This window comes from Ciconia boyciana, chromosome 7 (assembly GCF_034638445.1).
Source record: "Ciconia boyciana chromosome 7, ASM3463844v1, whole genome shotgun sequence".
In the NCBI taxonomy this organism is placed as follows: Eukaryota; Metazoa; Chordata; class Aves; order Ciconiiformes; family Ciconiidae; genus Ciconia; species Ciconia boyciana.
The window spans coordinates 22,768,715-22,783,619 of NC_132940.1; positions in this window are offsets into that span (position 1 = coordinate 22,768,715).

Sequence of the window (14,905 nt, forward strand, 5' to 3'; positions counted from 1 at the left end):
TTGGACTTATTACTAAGTTGTTGATTTTTCCATGGCATTATTCTGCAGTAATTATTGGATATTTGCCTTTACTTATTTTATTCTTGTATCAATGTTTTGGGAAGTATTGTTGCTTTGTTTCAGTGATAAGTAGATCCCTAGATACAAGCTGTGAATACAGTGTCTAGATAGAGACAACCATTTTATTATTCCTAGATTCTTTCAAGCGTCCACCCTTTGGGTTTTTTTCCAGGATTGTAAGTTTTTGTAAGATCGCTTTCTTTTACTATCTGCCTGATCAGTGGTATGTGCTCTGAAAAGTGATTAGACTTCCTTATTTTTCCAAGCATGAGACTTGAATGGCTTTTATAAATAATAAGATACTTTTAATAGTGTGACTGTTAATGCCCAAGAACTATCAAGAAAAAAGATACATTTTGTTGTGTTTGAAGTTTGTAGTCCAAAGACACTCAGTGACCAAGGACATTTAAAATTCAGAGTAATGATGGGGAAAAAATAACACCAACAGGGTTGTAGACTAACTTTTGTCTTCCAGATGCATTCAGAAAGGTAAGCTTTACTTAGCTTTAGAAAGAGTTTTTTTCACCTACCCAGTTATTGAAAATAAACATCACAAATCATAGCCTACTGCAATTTTCATATATCAGCACTGAAGTGAAATGGTCAGCACAAATTCACTGAGTTCTCCATACTGCCCGTGGCTCATTCTGTCAGCTGAACCTTAGACAAATGTGACAGTATCCGCTGCTGAGTTTCTCTCAGGGCTTTCCTAATGCTCCCTTCTGATGTAGCTAGGGAGCAAAAGTACAGCTTTGATGTGCTTGGTAAGAATGATATCAAAATTCCCCCTTTATGTAGGAATGGAGGTGTTCTGAGATTCAAAGACAAAACACCATCTTTATTGTGCCTCAGGACAGTGTCAAGCAGGAATGTTATGGGTGCAAAGCGTTACACTGGCAGTGCCAGCTATAGTAAGCATATTCAGGGAACAACAAAACAGAAACATCAATACATTAGCCAGTTATCTCATGTAGATTGAAGCATCTTTTTGCAAGTTTCCCTCTGTTATTTCAGACTACTTTTTAATGTTGAATTGAAGAACTGCAGGGTTGCTTCTTGTCAAATGTCATCATTAGTTTGTCTTTCTGCAGAGGACTGGAAGCTCAGTAAATGGACCATGGTAGTGTTTCTTTGATGCAATGTAACCTGTATTCAAGTAGCATTTTGGTCAGACTGCTCCAAATTCCCAGTGGGTTGATCCCCAACAGACTGGATGCTGGCAATAAATTTTATCTCCTTTTTCTCACTTAAGCAAGGGATGATGGCCCGAGGACATTCCTGCTTCACAGTTTAGTCACCTTTATTCCTTTCTCTTGTGAGGTATTTTGTTTTGCCTTAATTTTGAGGCTAAGGTATGACACAATGTGAATACTGCCAAAGCTTATATTTTGGTGATATGCTTCAGATTTATAGCCTAAAAGGATACAGAGAGACACTGTATCAAGAGACACTCAGTTCTTGATGGTATGCCCATCCAAAGAGTACAAAACCTTCCAGTCTCCCGTATAATTAGTTGTCCAGTATGCCAAAAAAACATTACCAGTATTTCCAGTAGTCTCCTTTCTTGCCTGTTACTGAAATGCAGACATTGAGAGATCGCTTTTTTTTCTGGCTTGTTATCTATATGCTTTGTTGAGCATGGGTTCCACCATCCCACCAGGTATGACTGGTTCTACATGCAGACAAACAGAATAGAGGAAGCTTATGTATTCTTTCAATTTTGGTTCTGTGGTTTCCATTTCTTGCTTTTGATACCATTCTGATCCATATGCCTACAGTCTGTCTCCATTTGATCACTGTTTGACGATGACTTCTATGAGAAAAATCTCAGATGTTTGCATCTCACATTTTTACTCCTTTTGAATGCTTCTTTTTTGAATACAGGAAAAATATTTCAAGACTATGCAACTATTTTTTCTTTTCCTCCGAATTTTGCGTTGTCAGACCACTAGTATGTGTCTAACATACATGTTCACAGGCTGCTAAAGAACAAACCAGCATAGGTGAAATAAATGTAGCTAACAAATTTTAGTGGATGCTAAGGTGATATGCTCCACTTGAGGACCTTCCTTACTGCCCTCCTTTGCTTCCAGTGCTGCCCTCCAGTACTTCTATGATTAAGACTCTCCTCTCATCAGCTTAAATTATGTGAGCAAGGATTACATTTACTACGGGTACTACATCTCTTCCTCACACATTGCCACTGACAAAAAAAGATAATTTCAAGATGTTTCCTGTGAGATATATATATATATATATATATATATATATATATATACTCAAAGGGGGGGAAGGGAGGGGGAAGGGAAAAAAAAACCCTCTTTGAAAGGAAGAGATTTAAGCTACTGTAGCCTCAGGCAGCAGTGATTTATATTCAGCAATTTATGAGTGCTTTACTGACTTCTTCATTATTCAGTAGAAAAAAAATCCATACTTATTTTTGCAAGTGCTAAATTGACATGTTCTGTAGGTATTTCTAGGACATGTCAATACAGTATTTCACATTAAATGTATGCCCTTTTCAGTATGTATTACAACCAAAAAAATTCAAATGGGGCTCCTTCTATGGTATATATACAATGTGCACCTCTTCAATCTGTTTCTCTAATCAGCTTTGAACTCAGAGTGTGTATGTCAAGGTTAATGGAAGAACAAAGTAGTAGGGCACTACTGCTATAATGCTCTGCAATTTAAAGAACATTAAAGTCATTTAAGTCTGTCAAGTCATTCTGCTAAAATGTAGAACTGTTAAAACTGTTTTCCCAGTCCAAGAAGGACTAACTCCCACATTCGGATCTGTTTCAGGTTGCTGGCTTAAGTTCATAGTCTATCATTCACATAAAAATCTTGAATGAGAAGTTGTTCTCTGACCATGATGGAAGGTCCCAGGAGATAAACTTCTCCATTGTCCTTTATCCTTAATCTGGTGTTTTGTATGTTATCAATCACAAGAACCACGTCCTTCTGTTGCTTCCCAAGTGGACTTTCAGCAGTTCCTCATGGAAAACACAATTCTTTCCTGTTTTCATCTTGTAAATGAGTTCAAATTCCTGTTCTTAGACCTCTTGCTCTTTAAAGGGGCATATTACCAGTCTATAGGAGTTTAGTTAAAACCATGGCTTGATGTACAACATTTTCATTGCTACAAGTTTGTCAAAAATTTCACTGTAGGTTTTATATACCAGTCAGATGGACCAAATTAATATCTACTACTATCCCATAGTCATAAGAAAAAAAAAAAAAGAAAGGACTAGGAATGAATTTGGCCCATTATTTAACTTGGAAACTTTTTTTTTTGGCTGGTTTGGCAGGTCTTGACTAAGAATAATTAAAGTTTCTGTTTTGCAGTCAATCAATGTTTAGAAGAGATATTTAACATCTTTGGTTTGATTTCAATGGAAGTTAGTCATAGTTTTGGAGCTAAGCCTCCTTTTAAAATTTTTGCTGAACAGCAAAAGATGGACACAGTTCCAGTAAGCATTATCATAGAATCATTGCCAGAGAAAGATATTTTGAATGAATCTCCTGTTTGTTGTTATCTGATGCCTTTCAAAAGCCTGTTCTTTAGAAGTACAGTTATGGAACAGTGGTATGGTCTCCTGGACTTTGTTGGGATTCTTTGTGCTTAAATTCAAATTAAATAAAACTTGATACCAGATGTTTGAAATTCAATTTCATTTCTCTGAGTCCTCTTGGACCGCTACTGGTCAGTGACAATAGTTATATCAGGAGTAGTTCCCAGTGTTTAGAAACCACATCTTTGAATGAATTTTTTCCTGCTGCTTATGTCAAGTATGCCTGCAAGGGCCCTGATGATGCTTCCATCAATAAAATTTGAATACTATAACTTTTGTTTTATTAAAAACTAGTCACAGTTCAGAAGAGCACAGTTACAGTGTCTTCTTGCTACTTGTATTGTACCTGTTCTGTTACATGTCCAAGACAGTTTTCTGTCATCTGCACCTTCGTATCTTTGAATCCAGAGCTGGAAAGCTACTTTTCAGTGTCATCATTGTTTTATACTGCAACTCATTCACAGAGGTGAAACCACATATAAAATACTCTTTGCCTCTTAGACTAGCTCTGACTGTTAAGTAAATTTGATCTTTACATATTTATTTTCCTTTCTCTATAGATTTACTTTGACAGGAGTCTGATCTTTCCTCCTCTTAATTTGCTGGGAGTTTTCCTGCTGGCTTCACAGAAGGGTCTGGTCTGTGCATTTTCTTAGGGCTGCTATACAGCAAAAAAGCAAACAAAAAATTTATTGAACTAATACTGTTTAATGTGATTTGATCTTGTTCTTATCTGAATATTTGGATAATGATTGTGTTGTTGCTTTTTAAATATAATTTATTTTAAAAGTAATAATTTAAATTAAAATTATTTTAATATAGTTTCAATTATCGGGGTTAATTATAAAATATTCTATATAACCACTAACGTAGTTCACTCTTGTTCAGTTACAGTAGCTAGAGTGAAACTAAGACATTAAAAGAAATAAAACCCTTCATGTTTTTGCTTCTGTTCCCCAACTGTTTGAGCATATTAACATTTTTCATGCAGAGGGGTGTTTGCATTGAATTTCTCTTGAATATTGACATACATTTCTTTGAAATTGCTGTTCTGTGGACCTCTATAGAAGAAAAACTTGATTGCCTAAATGTTTGTAAAAAGTGAATAAAAAAAGATGGATGGAAGAAATTACTTAAGATTTCATATAGAACTTTTGAATGAAAAAATCATGTACCATACATTTTGGCCATAGTTCCTGTTCCTCTTTTCAAAGACTTTCCAAAATAAAACCCTATGCTTTTGAGTCTGATAGGAACCCATGAAATACCTTTGTTTTTGCTACTTGTGTACTATTCCCCTAACGTTTCTCTGCATTGGTTCATAGAATTAGCAGTAGCAGAAATATTGCATGTCATTTTTTTGAGAACTGGGAAGAGAGAAGAAATGGGTCCTAGGATTAACTGCTATAGCAAGAATTGTAACATATAAGGAAGCTTATGTTCTAAGAAATCCTTGTACATTTCAGAATATACAGTCACCACCTTTGCTAAGCAGTAAAAAATAGTAGTATCTTAGGAAATGCAAGTCACTGGAATTTACCTTTAAGTAAAAAAAAAAACCACAAACCATGCTGTTTTAGTGATATCTTTATATTTTATATATACACACACACATATAAGTAGCTCTTAACTAAGAGTTACAATAACTAGAGAAGTATACTCAAAACTGAAATTGTACTTCCCTCCTCTTCCCCCCACCCCTTCTCTGCTCTTGGGAAAATATTGTGTTACACAGGACTGCTGGGATTGGTTTTTAAATACCTGGAGAGCCTTCAAAGTCCAGTGTAGTCAGCTGAGATTTGATTAGTTACAGCTAATTGGTTCACTAGATAACAAAGGGTTGTGGTTCATGCCTATATGCTGTGGGGTTGTGGGTGTTTAAAGTGAGCTTGGGAAACAGATAGGCTGACCTGCAAGTTAGTTATGGAATGAATTCAACTAGAAACTTTCTGTGAAGTTCATGCCATTTAGGGCATCAGAATTATGTGAGGATGAGTTTTCCAGTAAAGTCTGAACCTTTTACAGCTTCTGACTTCAATTTCCTAGATCTTCTTTTTAATGTACAATAGTCATTAATAAAAAAGTGCTTTTTGAATTATTATTTCAAAGAACTTTTCATTAAAATAAATTCTGAGAATACAAGTGTTTTACAAGGGAACCCATAGTAAATTAAAATGGGCTTCTCTTGTATTACCTCTGATGGGCTTTTAATTGTTTAATAATTTATAGCTGATACAATGGTGATAAATTTACTTTAATCTTTCAGCGATTCATATGTGATAAAGTATAGAAACCAAGTGAATAAGAAAGTATGAGGAAATGTGAATTCTGCCTTTCTGAAAGGAGTTAATGTGCAGGATTCAGACCTGCATCTTCTCTTGGGACAGGTAAGTAAAGGATACCTTGTGGAGTAAGAGTGTTCTCACAGTATGACTGTTCTGAGTTTCTGTCTGATCTAGAGAGTAATGGTAATATGAATTTCTAAAGAACAGTGTGGGGTTTTTTTCAATGATACAATTTTTTCTTAAAGATGAAGTGCTAAGGACCTCTTTACATTCTTTTACTGCTTTTCTTCACAGTGAATTTTTTTTCTCTATTAAAAACTTTTATTTAATTTTTAGATCCATTTTTTCCCCCAATTTTTCTTGATCTACCTCTGTCTGATAGCATTGTTTTATTTAGATTCCCTTTGTAGGTATTTAAGAATAGGGTGTGATGAAGTAATTTTTTACTTTTCCTAAGATAAACTCATGGAATGCCAGCAATCTATACTGTAAAATTGCTAATACAGGATAGGTAACAGGTGTTTTCAGTCCTATAATCTTTCTCTAGTTCTTTCCAGTTTATCACTGTATAACTTACTAACTTTTAAACTGTGGACTTTAGATCATTATTTCAGGCAAGCTTAGGTTAAATGCCAAGAAAACGTTGAAATGTGGGTGCTAATTTTTACTGAAGTGTGGAAAGCATCCAAAGATGGCTCAAAAATGGTTTATCTGGACTTGCACATACACCATCTGTTTTTACAGCAACAGTAAATATTTATAACTTGTCAGAGGCAACATTTTAAATACTTTGAAGGAGTTGGACAATGTTGAGGACTGCCTAATGTAATCTGAAAAGTGCAAATGAAGAAATCTGGAATATCCACTAAACTTGAGGCTAGTAAATGCTCTGGCATAGAGCCTTGATCCAGCGGATCAAAGAAAAGCAGCGACAGAGCAGAGGAGAAAAATACGTCTATTCTAAAAGAAAAAAAAAGTAGATCCGCTAAACAATGCGTAACTATATTATTTTTTACAGGTTTAAACTGGTTGTGTTCAACCTATTCTTGTTAATACAACCTTTTGTATACATTCTTAGTAAACTAATTTTTCAACAGTTAATGCAGCAGTGTCTAATTCCTTGACAAACTTCAGCATAATGTGAAACAAGTTTCTACAACTGGGAAGAGTTAATAGCATAAGGTTGTCTGAAACTTGCAGTTCTGGCTAAAAAGGGGCCAAAATAAAGGCCATCTCAAAAATATGGCAATATTACAGTCAGGTTCTTATTTCTAATACCATGATACAGAACTCTGGAAAGAAACAGAACTTCAAGGGTTAAAAGTGATAGTTATATTAAGTCAGACTCAAATACCCTGTAACTATTAAGAAAGCTTTCAAAGAACGTGGTGTGAATCTGCCTTAACCATAGGTGTTTTCTGAGATTACATGGGATTACTTTCTTCACATTTCATGTTGTGTTTTAATATAAATATAATAACAAAATTAAGTATGTAAATCAAAACATGCGTAACGTCAGATTTTAATGCTCATATCTTCTAATAAAGATCAAAGGAAGTTTTGATTTGGGAAGTCCATAGGAATTCAATAATGTGTAGTCATATTAATTCTCCTATTACAATGATATTTAAATATTTTAGAGTCTTGTTCTGAATCTTTTACACATATAAAAAAGAAAAAATTATGAGGTTTGTAGATAGGAAAATATATTTATCAAAAGTGCTCTACCTTCCTATAGTAAATGTGTATGAATCTTTTTGAAGGAGTGCTGCTGTTGCCTTTTGTTTAGCTGAGATTTACTTGTAGGTCAGAGGAATTTTCAAGCTGTGTATATCTGGCTATATGCCTGAGAGTCTGAGAAGATATTTTTCTCTGAAAGCTGTAGGATATTGTAGCTTTCCTAAATATTAGCATCAGGAATGTATGAGATTTTTTTTTCTCTTTCGTCTCCAGTTTACACATACGTGCACTTGTGTTGACTCTGTCTCTGTACCCTATGTATGTTTTCCTAAATCTTTCTTTTCATAGATTGTTGGTGTGACTGGGTATGACTTTAGCTGGCCTTGTAACTCATTGGAATAAATAATTTGAATAGAGTGGGGAAACCTTACCATGAAATTTACACAACATTTGGATACTCAGTCTCTGGTTTTAATCTTAAGTGTTTGTTTTCACAGTGGAATATGACGGGGTATAAGCTGTCTGTGGTTCTGTGTACTGGGATTTGTTTTGTGGGGAAATAAGAAATTAAGTTAATGAATTGATTGCTTCTGTCATAAAATGTAGTTCCTTGATTCAATAGACTTGGAGGTCTCAGGAGTGAATGAAAGAAAAGGATTTGTCCTCTTAACAGAGGGCTTGAGATTAATATGGACTTCGGCAAAACTAGTTATGTACTTATCTGCATCTAAAAAGTAAAAGTAAAAAGGAAGCTAAAATTTTTGTGAAGTCACATTTTGACCCACAGCATAAAGTTCTAAACATATCAGTAAAGGTTTAATTTTCCCAAATACCAGTTGGAAAGAGAAAAAACCTCTAGTGGAGTCATTGGAATCACAACTGTAAACCTGTATAGTTGCTTGTTTAAATCCTAGCTTATTATCAATGGTAAGAAAATGATTGTGCCTACTTTATTCTAATGCTCTTCATCAACAATCTGCTGTATGGAGAACCAGAATGTAGTAGAAAGAGATGTTATCAGTCAGTACTGGAATGCATTGGCGATATGATGAGGAAGGTTGTACGAATCTTTGGACAGATGAGTTTTGCTTGCAATGGTTTCGCTTTCTAGTAATGGAAACTGAATTCCAAAGAAATAAGCACAATTATTTCTAAACAATGATACTTAAACGGAAATTTTTAAGTATTAGTAATAGATGTATTTGCACATTAATTCATTTATGGAATTCCAGAATGTATGTAATTCTGTATAGCTTCTCTGAGTGATTCAGACTAAGTAATGCACCATGGATTTTTTAAATGCATTTAAACAATTCAGAATTACAACAATTACAATAAGTTTTCTAAATATTTTGAAGAATAATCATCTTTGAGAATACTAAAATCAGTCAGTGATAAGTTCACTGAGGTTTTTTAAAAGCTGAAAACTAGATTAATTAGATTAGAATATTAGATTAATTTTTGTTTGCAGGTTATTTACTTAGCTGTAATTTAGGCCATTCATAATGCTTTCTCTTAAGATACTTTAAAAAGTAGAATATTATTTGCTTTTGTACTGACTAAATTATTTACTATCTGGTGCTCTGTTAGGGAAAGATTGTCATGATTCTTTAAGTATCAGAAACTGAAATGGGGTTTTTTTGCAAAGCATCTACTTTTATGTTGTTATTGACTGCTGTGTTCTCAATCTTTCTTGTGTTAATTAATTACTAATGTCTTGCAGTTTACCAAAGTCTTTTAAAATTATTGATTTGGAGTTTTTGGAAGAAGAGAACAAAACTGGGAGAACACACTTAATGGAACCTTATGGAAATTAAATTTTTAAAAAAGAGATGGTTGCTGATCTGGCATACATTTTATGTCTCTTGGTGTCTTTTGCTTAAAAAAAGAACCATAAAATCATTGAGTATTTGAAACAACTTTTTTCACACCTGCGAGTCATTTCTGTAGAGCAGGCACACACTGCAGCATAGATTTCATCAGTTTTATATATAACTGACTGCGAGACACCAATAACGAAAGGTGATTCAATTTTTCCCGTCTCTTTGTTGCAGATTGCATTTTTCTGGAATTCATGCATATGTAAAGTTATCCTACTGAAATTATCCTAGAATAGGCCCAGTGAGACTTACTGAGTAATTCATTTTTCTTGCTAGAAGCTTTCATTGTAGCTTTAGCTTGTGCAGCTAGTTCTTCAATACCTTACTACTTTGATTCCATTTATTTACTAAGTTTTCATATTCTGTGTGTCCCAGATCTTATGATAAAAGCCATAAAAAATGACTGCTTATGTGGGCAGCTATCAGCATCAGTGAGCTACTTGGTCAGCCTCCTGCCCTCAGGCAAATTTGAAAGGAAACTTATAACTATTAGTGACTGAGAAGAGGAAAGTTTGGGGTACTTTGGTTCTCTTTAAGAGAGTGTTAGCTTGGAAGATGCCACAAGGATGGTAATAAACTGACTTTTCCTGAATCAAGTTAATGCAACCTAGTACAAGACCAGCCTGAATAGTATCTTCTTATTTCTATTGGTTACCGTTTCAAGAAAGTGATGAGAGAAGTCAGAAGATCTCTGAAGAAATGTGAACGCTTAGGGGGATAGATTGGAGAACAAGAGTTTTATGTAATATGAAATTATTTATACAGCTTTCTTTATGGTGATCTGTCAAAATTTATATTTTTCTACTTAGATTTTTCTTTTTAAAATTTTTGTTCAGTTGGAGATTTTGACAAAGACTAAATGTCTAGGAATTTCATATGTTTCTTGGTCTTTTTTTTTTTTTTTTTTAATGAAGAAATTGGTACCAGAAAGCAAAATCTGCTATCTTGTTCTGTAAAAGTGGTGCAGGGATTGCTACACCACAAAACTTTAGGTAGTAGTCTTAATGCCCCAAAATGCAATCAGGACAACCCTTAAGGTGCTTTTCACGAGAACTGATTGAGACAAATAGACTTCTCCAGAGTACGAGTCAGAACATTTTAAATGAGGCTCCTGCTCAGGGTCTTTTGGGGGAGACCATTTTTTCCTTTGAGAAAGTGTAGGCGCCAAGGAAGGTCATCCTTTTATCTTGAGAACCTAACTCACTTTCCTGGATTGTGTGTTATAAATTCCCCTGGCAGTCAAACTCAGCCTCAAGAAATTGAAGTACTCACCAGTTCCCTTTGTGAGTGACAAAACTGCGAAGATTATTCAAATCCAGGCTGTTCTGTGACATCAGAAGATGACTATGTCCTAAAGACATGGAAATCTATAGGAATACCCATTGTACTTGCAGTATCATACTTTATAGTGGTACTTAAAAAGCTTGAGTTTTGATTGCTAGAAGCTTGGGTTTGGAAAAAGTAATGCTACCATTATAGACATTTTTCTCCACATTCAAGCTCAAACATTTCATAGAGAGTAATTTTCCTCTCTTTAATCTTTTCTGAGTGAAATAAATTGAGGATTATTTAAAGCTCACTCATGACAGAATGAAAAATGAATGTGACATTGTGGCAATACTTGTGATAGTTTTGTATCCCCATGCCTTGCAACTTATCAAGTTATATTTGTTAATAATTTTTAAAACTGCAATGGAGAAGAAATATGTACATCAAAATACTAAAAATCAAATAATTACCTCTTTCTATTTAGTACCAAAATTAAATCATATCTTTAATGAATCAAATATAAGTGATTACTGGAAGCAAATGGTAATACAGAGATATTAATTGTTTGAACAAATATAATTTTTTTGCACAAAGCCATTATTTAAGGCTATAGTAACAGAAAAACATTCAAAGCTCTTGAAAGACACTCAAGGAAATTTTATATGTCAACTTGACAATACTTTTGCTTAAGGTTATAATGCACAGACATTAGAAAGAGGTTTCTTTTTTTTTTTTTTTTTTAAAGGGCATGAAAGAGAAAATATTCCCTAACTAACTGCAGGCTAGAGCCTGGAGTTGTAGTTACGGGGAGAAAAAAATCCTGCATTAAAATGCAGGCAAAAGAAAAACTTTAAGGATAGAGAGCAGCCAGTAAGGTCATTGATGATAATTTAGTTAAATATAAGCTATAACTTGTTGAACCTACTAAAAGAGAATGTACATGTAAATAGAATTGAATTTATTTTTGTCAAGTTCTAGGGTTTCACTGAATTTCCTTCCAAACATCAGAGCCATTTCCTGAAATAGGAAAACACTTTTGGGAAACACCAATTAAGTATATCCAAATGCTTCTGGTAATTCAAAAAGCTTTCATAGTTTATATGTCACTCTGAGTTATGAAAGATAGCTCATATAAGACAGCAGCTACAGGAGAAAACAATGACATTTTATTATTTTATTATTGTAGAGCATGCAATATTTTTGGCCATCTTTGAAGGGAACATATGTAAAAACTCTTCAACATAATACACCAGATCTAAAGTTTGGAAAACTTTAGTACTGGTACCTGGTGAGCAAAAACATTATTTACCATCCAGAATCCCTTTGGTGTGTGGAAAATAAATAGGGAGAGCTTGAGATGATGCTAGAGGAATGAGGAAAAACTTTACGCTCAGTCACGCTTTCAGAGTGTTAATTGTAAATAAGAGGGGTAAAATTCTGATGTGAGTCACTCTGAAGTCAGAGTGATGGTTTATGGTATAAAGCATTGATTCAGAAATGCATCGAACACATACTTTAGTACTTTTCTGGAATTGTGGCCTAACTGTGTGCCTTCATTGAGTGAGTATAACTAGAGATGATCAAAAGAGTTGAGGGAACAGTTTTCCATTGGCAAATGCGGTTTCACTTAAACATGTATATCTGAAAGCTCTCATGTCAAGGATGTGATTATATATATATTTTTTTTTAATTTTGTTGCAATGAAATTAAATTGTCAAAGCGTTTAAACTATAATCTGAATTTTAGGGAATTTTCAGTATATTTTATTTTCTTTGGCATTTCTTTTGGCAAAGAAAATTCAAAATTACCAAAATTCACTTCGAACATGTTTTCTAACTTACTGAATTTGGTGCGATGTAGGATAGAGAAGGAGTGGTTTTGCTTTCCTCATATGTATTTATACAAGCAATAGAATATAGAAAACTAGGGGTGTGTTACTGTAGCTGTAAAACTTTATGCCTTCAGATTAAAGTTGTTAAATTAACAGAATCATAGGAAAATTCAAGTTGGAAAGTACTTCAGGAAGTAATCTAGTCCAAGTAAAACTTGCTGTAGTTGATCAAAGGGTGCTCAAACCTGACACAATATTCTCAGTGGCGTCTTATCCTGGGTAAATCTATCCTGAGTGTTCCCAATGAGCTTTTCCTTGAAGTGCTCTGAAATGTGTTGCAAGAGGACGTGCACCATGATTTGCGAAGGGACTGAAGTAGTTTCCCAGGTTGTCTTTTGGCATTGTGTTTTTCATAAAAGGTTTTATAGCAAGTCCCCTTTTAAGTATCATTTTTCTGATAGGGCTTAAGTGCTTCAAAATAACAGGTATGTTCTCATGATCCGTACCCTAAATAGCTGGAATGAAATTGTACTGGCAAGTACTGGCAAATGGAAAGAAAACACTGAATTGTAGCAAGGTATTTAGTAATTGCAGTGGCATTTCTATCAAACTGAAAGCATTAATATTTCCTGTTCTTTATCCTCAAAGTACCAATATCAAACTTCCTTTTACATGTATTTGATGCTAGAATGTTGGCAAATAAAACTATAACTTGAATAATAATGAAAAATATTAGCCACTTTGCGAGTTGTCCTGGTTTCGGCTGGGATAGAGTTAATTTTCTTCCTAGTAGCTGGCATAGTGCTGTGTTTTGGATTTAGGATTACAATAATGTTGATAACACACTGATGTTTTAGTTGTTGCTAAGCAGTGTTTATACTAAGCTAAGGACTTTTCAGCTTCCCATACTCTGCCAGGGAGGGAGGTGCACAAGAAGCTGGGAGGGGGCACAGCCAGGACAGCTGACCCCAACTGGCCAAAGGGCCATTCCATACCATATGATGTCATGCTCAGCTTACGAAGTTGGGGGAGTTGGCCGGGGGGCAGTGATCACTGCTCGGGGATGGGCTGGGCATCCGTTGGTGGGTGGTGAGCAGTTGCATCACTTGGGGTTTTTTTCCCCTGGGTTTTGTTTCTCTCTCTCTCTCTCGTTGTTTTCCTTTTCATTACAATTTTTAAAAAATTATTATTGCTATTATGATTATTAGTGTTATTAGATTTTATTTCAATCACTAAACTGTTCTTATCTCAACCCACGAGTTTTCTTACTTTTCTCTTCTGATTCTCTTCCCCATCCCGCTGGGGCAAGGAGTGAGCGAGTGGCTGTGCTGTGCTTGGTTGCTGGCTGGAGTTAAACCATGACAGAAGTATACCAAGTAGATCTACTTGAAAATGTAACAAAGTTAAAACCAGGTCACATTTACAACATAATTCTGCTTAAAGAAAAGGGCAAGCTTTGTCCTGGGAAGGAAATATAACTAGATCAAAGTTTTTATAACTTCTCTAGGTAAGCCATATGAACCAATTCAATTAGATGCTAAAAAGTTGTCACATCTAGATAGGCCCTTGAGAATATAGAATCCAGTGGCATCCCTTTCAGTAAAAAGCAAAAGAAAGGATTGATACTTAAAAAATAAGAATCCAGGAATGTACAATAGTGCAAATATTAAGAAAGAGCTGCTTTTATAAAACAGTAGCATAAAATCACAGCCCCTTTCTTATGTGCACACACTGGTATTTTTTCTAAATAACAAACCTTTTCTGATGATGGGGCCTTTGTGCCATTGTTTGCTATGATTAGCATTTGGTGCAGTGCAGTTATGAAATGTCGTCTTTTCAATATCTTCATAGGTTCCTTCCCATCCATTTTCCTGACAGCACATGTCTGTGGCAGTTGTGTTGTACTGTTAAGCAGATCCACGGTTTATGTATGTCTTTATACCTGGTGCAAAGACCTTGTCTGTAAACTCGGCTTAGTTTAACGACATAAATAATTTTATTTGTGAGACTTTCATTTTTTTTCTATTATCTGCACTTCCCCACAAACCCTTAGCTTGCCCGGTGAGCGTACACTTCCTTATATTTTAAGTGATACTGTGAATAAGAGAGAGGATTTCTGTCATAAGGCATGCAAAATAGTACTCTTCACTACTTTGCAAAGTGTGTATATTCTAGGTGTTGCAGGAACCGTTACACATGCAGACCTTCTGCTCACATCAGCAGGAAGTATATATACACACTGTAGTACAAAATCAGATCCTAACTTTACTCATGATTAGTAACTTTACTGATTAACTGGAAAAAGACCTATTTGAGAATTCTCTC